The sequence below is a fragment of the Coregonus lavaretus genome (assembly GCF_964263955.1).
Source record: "Coregonus lavaretus genome assembly, chromosome: 5".
NCBI classification, from domain to species: Eukaryota; Metazoa; Chordata; class Actinopteri; order Salmoniformes; family Salmonidae; genus Coregonus; species Coregonus lavaretus.
The window spans coordinates 7,284,255-7,293,637 of record NC_139992.1 but is presented as its reverse complement, the minus strand read 5'-3'; positions in this window follow the sequence as shown (position 1 = coordinate 7,293,637).

Genomic DNA, 9,383 nt, shown 5'->3' with positions numbered 1-9,383 from the left:
TTGTTCTATTAGATGAAAATGTATTGACATTTTAACATCAAATAGAAAAATTACCTGTGCAACTTTGTCTATCCAGACAAATGTTTAACAGTCCCCACGATAGATACAGTGAGGGAAAAAAGTATTTGATCCCCTGCTGATTTTGTACGTTTGCCCACTGACAAAGAAATGATCAGTCTATAATTTTAATGGTAGGTTTATTTGAACAGTGAGAGACAGAATAACAACAAAAAAATCCAGAAAAACGCATGTCAAAAATGTTATAAATTGATTTGCATTTTAATGAGGGAAATAAGTATTTGACCCCCTCTCAATCAGAAAGATTTCTGGCTCCCAGATGTCTTTTATACAGGTAACGAGCTGAGATTAGGAGCACACTCTTAAAGGGAGTGCTCCGAATCTCAGCTTGTTACCTGTATAAAAGATACCTGTCCACAGAAGCAATCAATTAATCAGATTCCAAACTCTCCACCATGGCCAAGACCAAAGAGCTCTCCAATGATGTCAGGGACAAGATTGTAGACCTACACAAGGCTGGAATGGGCTACAAGACCATCGCCAAGCAGCTTGGTGAGAAGGTGACAACAGTTGGTGCGATTATTCGCAAATGGAAGAAACACAAAAGCACTGTCAATCTCCCTCGGCCTGGGGCTCCATGCAAGATCTCACCTCATGAAGTTGCAATGATCATGAGAACAGTGAGGAATCAGCCCAGAACTACACGGGAGGATCTTGTCAATGATCTCAAAGCAGCTGGGACCATAGTCACCAAGAAAACAATTGGTAACACACTACGCCGTGAAGGACTGAAATCCTGCAGCGCCCGCAAGGTCCCCCTGCTCAAGAAAGCACATATACAGGGCCGTCTGAAGTTTGCCAATGAACATCTGAATGATTCAGAGGAGAACTGGGTGAAAGTGTTGTGGTCAGATGAGACCAAAATCGAGCTCTTTGGCATCAACTCAACTTGTTAAAAAAACGTGTTTGGAGGAGGAGGAATGCTGCCTATGACCCCAAGAACACCATCCCCACCATCAAACATGGAGGTGGAAACATTATGCTTTGGGGGTGTTTTTCTGCTAAGGGGACAGGACAACTTCACCGCATAAAAGGGACGATGGACGGGGCCATGTACCATCAAATCTTGGGTGAGAACCTCCTTCCCTCAGCCAGGGCATTGAAAATGGGTCGTGGATGGGTATTCCAGCATGACAATGACCCAAAACACACGGCCAAGGCAACAAAGGAGTGACTCAAGAAGAAGCACATTAAGGTCCTGGAGTGGCCTAGCCAGTCTCCAGACCTTAAACCCATAGAAAATCTGTGGAGGGAGCTGAAGGTTCGAGTTGCCAAACATCAGGCTCGAAACCTTAATGACGTGGTCCTCTGTAGCTCAGCTGGTAAAGCACGGCGCTTGTAACGCCAAGGTAGTGGGTTCGATCCCCAGGACCACCCAAAAAGAAAATGTATGCACGCACGACTGTAAGTCGCTTTGGATAAAAGCGTCTGCTAAATGGCATATTACTATTATTATTATTATCTGCAAAGAGGAGTGGGACAAAATCCCTCCTGAGATGTGTGCAAACCTGGTGGCCAACTACAAGAAACGTCTGACCTCTGTGATTGCCACCAAGTACTAAGTCATGTTTTGCAGAGGGGTCAAATACTTATTTCCCTCATTAAAGTGCAAATCAATTTATAACATTTTTGACATGAGTTTTTCTGGATTTTGTTGTTGTTATTCTGTCTCTCTCTGTTCAAATAAACCTACCATAAAAATTATAGACTGATCATGTCTTTGTCAGTGGGCAAACGTACAAAATCAGCAGGGTATCAAATACATTTTTCCCTCACTGTATATATTATAAGAGTTATTGAAATTATCTCAATTTAGAGGTTTAATTAAATTAGATCACACGCTAAACTCTAACTTTGAACTTTTTTCGAGTTGTCAGAGTTGAGCCCCCAACATGGTTTTAAAGGCAGGCAAGTATTGAACAAATATTATCATAAAAGATAAACTCTTCAGCGCTCCTCTCAGAGAGAAAGTCGTGGTAATATACAATGATTACCTGGGAAAGTCACGGTAATATTGAACTATTAACTTAGTGCTGCAGTACATAATTACGTAATGACTGTTCTTCATTCCATTTGAGTAATAATAACAAAAATGTGTGTTACTCAACAATCCCCCCAAAAATGATTACACTTTGAGATGATCGCTTTCGTTATGGGAACATTACATGGAAGACCACAGCTCACTGTCCATGTGTTACATCAATACTTATACAGCACATAACAAGGGCTTCTAACCATAATAATTGGACTGAGCAAGCCCGGGTATAGAATGGAAAGGCAGACTTGTGAATACCATGATTGCACATGTGCAGAAACTATTTTTCCCCATGCTCACCAAAGTCTTTTAATGTGTTTGGCAGGGAGGGGGTTACAGAGAATTTCACGCTGAATCGATTTAGCTGAACTGACATTCTGGGTGGTTTTCTCACCAAAGCAATGGGTTATTCTTAATATTCTGGGTTATTCTTCAGGGTCTTTTTATAAAGCTCTGTGATGAAAGAAAAAAGATCTGCGACCAGACTTCAGCTTTTTTTACCCTCACTTAATTGGATGGATGAACGAAATATCTTGTAGCAATCAATGGCTATTGATCGCCCCCCTGTGATGCTTTTATTTCTCTGGTAGCATGGGTGCACTTGAAGAGAGTTTGGTCATCGTCAGTGTGGTACAGAGAGAACACATTGTATTCTGGTCCGTCCATTGTGTGATCTGTCTTTCACATGACCTCTAGATTCACTCCTAGTATAAAGTTACTTTATTGTATACCAATACTTCCCCTATCTAGTCTTTAGTATATCATTTTATCTAGTCTTCATTTTTCATCCCAGTCGTTATTGTCTCAATAAATAATGATAAAACAAAAACGGTTACTTTGTTGTTGAATCTGTGAAATATTCAGAGCAAGATACTGTAGACAGATCATTTTACCAGAACAGCCCTGCTGAATGTGACACTCTGTGCCAGACCCTCCAAAATACAAAATATGATTTGTTCTGTCATATAAACTGCATGACGACATTACATGGAAACATCCCAAATAAAATCAACAACTCCATAGAGAAATCTACAGTGAGTTTCAAAAGTATTGGGACAGTGACACATTTGTTGTTGTTGTGGCTCTTTACTCCAGCACTTTGGATTTGAAATGATACAATGACTAAGTTGAGGAGTTTTTCGTCCATATCGTTGAACCATTTAGAAATCCCAGCACTTTTTGTACATAGTCCCGCCATTTTAGGGGACCAAATGTATTGGGACAAATTCAATAATATGTGTATTAAGTAGTCAAAAGTTAAGTATTTGGTCCCATATTCATAGCACACAATTATTAAATAAAGCTTGTGACTCTACAAACTTGTTGGATGCATTTACTGTTTGTTTTGGTTGTGTTTCAGATTATTTTGTGCCCAATATAAATTAACGGTAAATAATGTATTGTGTCATTTTGGAGTCACTTTTATTGTAAATAAGAATAGAATATGTTTCTAAATACTTCTACACTAATGTGGATGCTACCGTGATTACAAATAATCCTGAATGAAACGTGAATAATGATGAGTGAGAAAGTTACAGACGCACAATTACAATAACCTCTCACCATTACAATAACAGGGGAGGTTAGCATTTTATATCATACCCCCAAGACATGCTAACCTCTCACCATTACAATAACAGGGGAGGTTAGCATTTTATATCATACCCCCAAGACATGCTAACCTCTCACCATTACAATAACAGGGGAGGTTAGCATTTTTGTGGGGGGTATGATATTTACACGTCTGTAACTTTCTCACTCATCATTATTTATTCACGATTCATTCAGTATTATCCGTAATCATGGTAACATCCACATTCATGTAGATCAAACAGCAAATGCATCCAACAAATGTGTAGAGTCAGAAGCTTGATGTAGTCATTGCATGCTATGAATATATAAGTGAATTTGTCCCAATACTTTTGGATCCCTAAAATGGGGGGAACTATGTACAAAAAGTGCTGTCATTTCTAAACGGTTCACCCGATATGGAAGAAAATACCCTCAAATTAAAGCTGACAGTCTGCACTTTAATCTCATAGTCATTGTATCCTTTCAAATCCAAAGTGCTGTAGTACAGAGCCAAAACAACAACAACGGTGTCACTGTCCCAATACTTTTGGAGCTCACTGTACATATTAGATGAACACCATGGTAAGAAGAGGTTGCATTGTGAAACCACCATGAAATTAGATTGCAGTGGGCCGGGGCCGGTGAAATTGACTTGCTTCTGACATCCAGGTTGGAGTCAGCTCTCCAAGGCTCTCTGGCCTTCAGGTCCCTCACCAGAGGTAACCTGCCATGCACATGGATTTGTGGCCCATGCCGTTCCTGTGGCCCCCAAGCTGCAAGGGATCACCAGCGGAAAGGTCTCATTCGCTGAACAGGATGCTTTTGCATACCTTGAATTCTAAGAGCCATTGAAGAGGCTACTGTCGAAGGTCTGTCACCCAGGTCTGTCACCAAAGACTACATAACAACATCTATTATTGTCTCCGAAGATCTAGAGATCCGAGCAGAATTTCCAACCTAATCTAATTTGGAAGATGAAGGATAACTAATGAAGGTTTAAAGGTTTAAAAAGGCTTCTGAAGTTTTTATTTTTCCACTTTGAAATTTCAGACTTAATTTTTACTTAGAAAAAATGTAGCAAACCCTACAAAAATGTCCATTAATTATACTGAACAAAAATATAAACGCAACATGCAATGATTTAAAAGATTTTACTGAGTAATAGTTCATATAAGGAAATCAGTCAATTGTAATAAATTCATTAGGCCCTAATCTATGGATTTCTCGTGACTGGGAATACAGATATGCATCTGTTGGTCACAGATACCTTTAAAAAAAGGTAGGGGTGTGGATCAGAAAACCAGTCATAATCTGGTGTGACCACCATTTGCCTCATGCAGTGCGACACATCTCCTTTGCATAGAGTTGATCAGGCTGTTGATTGTGGCCTGTGGAATGTTGTCCCACTCCTTTTCAATGGCTGTGCGAAGTTGCTGGATATATGCGGGAACTGGAACCCGCTGTCGTACACGTCGATCCAGAGCATCCCAAACATGCTCAATGGGTGACATGTCTGGTGAGTATGCAGGCCATGGAAGAACTGGGACATTTTCAGCTTCCAGGAATTGGGTACAGATCCTTGCGACATGGGGCCGTGCATTGTCATGCTGAAACATGAGGTGATGGCAGCGGATGAATGGCACGACAATGGGCCTCAGGATCTCATCATGGTTTGTCTGTGCATTCAAATTGCCATTGATAAAATGCAATTGTGTTCGTTGTCCGCAGCTTATGCCTGCCCATGCCATAACCCCACTGCCACAATGGGGCACTCTGTTCACTGTCATCTGCCCAGTACAGTACAATTAAAATCCGTGAAGTGCACACTTCTCCAGCGTGCCTGTGGCCATCGAAGGTGAGCATTTGCCCCACTGAAGTCAGTTACGACGCCGAACTGCAGTCAGGTCAAGACCCTGGTGAGGACTACGAGCACGCAGATGAGCTTCCCTGAGATGGTTTCTGACAGTTTGTGCAGAAATTCTTCGGTTGTGCAAACTCACAGTTTCATCAGCTGTCTGGGTGGCTGGTCTCAGATGATCCTGCAGGTGAAGCAGCCGGATGTGGAGGTACTGGGCTGGTTACACATGGTCTGCAGTTGTAAGGTCGGTTGGACGTACTGCCAAATTCTCTAAAACGACGTTGGAGGCAGCTTCTGGTAGAGAAATTAACATTCAATTATCTGGCAACAGCTCTGGTGGACATTCCTGCAGTCAGAATGCCAATTGCACGCTCCCTCAAAACTTGAGACACCTGTGGTCTTGTGTTGTGTGACAAAACTGCACATTTTAGAGTGGCCTGTGTAATGATCATGCTGTTCAATCAGATTATTGACATGCCACACTTGGCAGGTGGATGGATTATCTTGGCAAAGGAGAGATGCTCACTAACAGGGATGTAAACAAATGTGTGCACAACATTTTAGATATACATGCTTTTTGTGCATATGGAACATTTCTGGGATCTTTTATTTCAGCTCATGAAACATGGGACCAACACTTCACATGTTGCGTTTAAATTTTTTTGTTTAGTGTATAATCCACATAATAATTCACATTTCCTGTTGCTGCAGGATTATTTTCCTGCGGTAGTAAACTGGCTCAAATTAAGATTCTAGATCTGTATGATGATGTTCATAGCATACCCTTCAAAAAAGCCCTTTGAAAATGTCACACTTCCACTGAACCACATACAGGTGTCATCTCAAACATGCAGTGCGGGTACAACGGCACACCACACTGAAGTGGAAATCTATTATTCATTATAGTCTTCTGTCAGATATTCAGCTGGTATTGTAACGTGCAATGTCCTTGTTCAGCACTCTGAAAATCCAGTGTTTTTTTTATATATATAGTTTATATAAAAGTCAACACCATATTTAGGAAAATGCACGCAGGCTTCATCATGTCTAGTTATGGAAGTGCTATGGCATTATTAACTCACCTCTGCAAAATTGAATTGATCATTTTCCAATAACACATGTCCGTCCCCCTGCTGGAGATTACCAGTCATCATGACCTATTCAACTTCCATCACAAAGGTGGATGTAATACCAAAAGCCAGCCCACTGAGAGAGTCATGATAACTCACATACAGTACAAATCAAATCAAATTTGATTTGCCACATGTGCCGAATACAACAGGTGTAGACCTTACAGTGAAATGCTTACTTTCAAGCCCTTAACCAACAATGCAGTTTTAAGAAAATAAAATAAAAGTGTTAAGTAAAAAATTGAAAAGTTAAAAATTTTAATATCAAATACAAGGATCCCAACCTTCATAACACAGTACAATATACAGTACAATGTACAGTACAATGATGTACTCACGTCTCATTTTCCTCTCTGGTTGCCGTGGTAATAACACCATGACCTGTATGTGTACACTACCAGCCATTCATTTGGGTACGTGCTTTAATATCAACGCCGCTTATAGAATAATAAAAAAGACAGGCTTTAAAAAAAGAAGAAACTGAATCAGCCATTTTCACGCAGGTTGGCAGGAGGAATCACATTTCACACTGTCTGCTTTGTGCTGTTTAGTCATACTGCAGATCTCGAAAATGAATTTTTCTGAGTGTTTTCATGTTAATCGACGACGACGACGACGTGGAGCTTTTATTTTATCTACGCACTTTTTCATTAGTGCTCTCTGAAGCAGAAATTGTAATCAGGAACGCATGCATTGGATGTTGTTTTGACAAGAAGCTGTATTGTCTCAGCTTCATGGTCCAATAAGGAAACCTCTCTTCCTACACCACGAGGAGTGTTCACGGTAAGACCGTCATCGTGCTTCTGAAATCATTAGAGGGAGGAAGATGTCTCTCCAGAGAGGATCTCTGATCGGCTGATGGATCGATGAGCGGAGAGGGAGTAGGAAGAGACTAGGAGGTTTTAGGTCCCATGGGCTTTTAAATCAATGACACACAGTCAGTCAGCCCCTCCTTTCTAAGTACGTGTAGTACTCAGGGGCATTCATGGGTATGGCAGGGTTTGGCAGTCACCGTACTCTAGCTCAACACCAACAATTGAAAATAGGCTACTGAAATCATTCCAATCCCGAATTAAATGTCAACGCAGTTTAGCGGTAATGTGGGGCTGACTTTAGGACCATGCGGACGCCTGGGAGTGGGAGGCTGTTTGTATGGCTGGCTCCCTTTACGGAGAGCATGTCAACGCAGCTGAAGGGAGCAGCGCGACAGTGCAGAGGTAGAGATGGCTGTGGTAGATGGTATAGGTAATTATTGTAATACATGTGTTTGTAGAATGTTAAGTCCCCTATTGACTGAGGTGAATGAAGCTAAAGCAACTGGCTGGAGTCAATGTTGCTTGTTTTTACCGTTCTCCAAAATGCATTTTATAGTTTTTTTAATTGTGTAGAAATGCAGTAAATTAGCTTCAATTTGATACATGTCCTTGAAAGGGGGGATCCCTGTCAATTTGCCATACCCTAGGCTTAGCTGAAATGATACCCCTGGTAGTACTCAGAAGCTTCCTGCTGCCTGCTGCCTGCTGACATGTTGCAACAGGAGAGTTGTCCGTCCAATGTAACTTCCAACCCTTCAACACTTCCAACCCTTCAACCCTACCAACCCTTCAACCCTTCCAACCCTTCAAACATTCAACCCTTCAAACATTCAACCCTTCAACCCTTTCAACCCTTCAAACATTCAACCCTTCCAACCCTTCAACCCTTCCAACCCTTCAATCCTTCCAACCCTTCAACCCTTCCAACCCTTCAACCCTTCAAACATTCAACCCTTCAACCCTTCCAACCCTTCCAACCCTTCAAACATTCAACCCTTCAAACCTTCCAACCCTTCAACCCTTCCAACCCTTCAACCCTTCAACCCTTCCAACCCTTCAACCCTACCAACCCTTCAACCCTTCAAACATTCAACCCTACTGCCTGTATTTCAAGTTTGCTTCCCTTATGGTGGAATCGCCTGTTGAAATGTCAGATCACAATTTTACATTTGCATCATTTAGCAGACACTCTTATCCAGAGCGACTTACAATCATACATATACCAGCACACACACACACCCACCCACACCCACACACACACACACACACACACACACACACACACACACACACACACACACACACACACACACACACACACACACACACACACATACACACACATACCTTAAGGTAGCACTTTGGGGGGCTTGGTTTACAGCGATCACAAAGAGACTGATTGGTTTGATTTCTCCATTCAGTCCATCGTTCGTGAGAGATTTCTGAGTCAGTGACTAAACGCTGAAGTCAGGGTGTCAACCAAAGGTTAACCAGCTACCCAGGATGCAGTGCATCATTAATGAAAGGTTTCACTCTCGCGGCAGCAACCTAACCCTAACACCCACAGTAATTTCCCTCTTCAATGAGAGGCACTATGATATTATTAATGGCTATTGTGACGCAAAGCAATCAGATTCAGGCAGAGAGAGGCTTCAGAACCGCTGAAATAAATTGGGAGAATAACCTATGCATTTCTTATCCACAAATGGATTTGTGGCCTGTGCGTCTAGATTCTGCAGAGGTAGTTGTTTTGTCCCAGTTATGGATATCGCATCCACAGTTTACCACGGTCACAGCATTTATTTATTTTTTCCCCTGCCGATCGGGAGGACATTTCCATTTCAGTGATTAGTGCTGCACCTTGTTTAGCTCAAACCTGCTCAGAGGATGTTTCT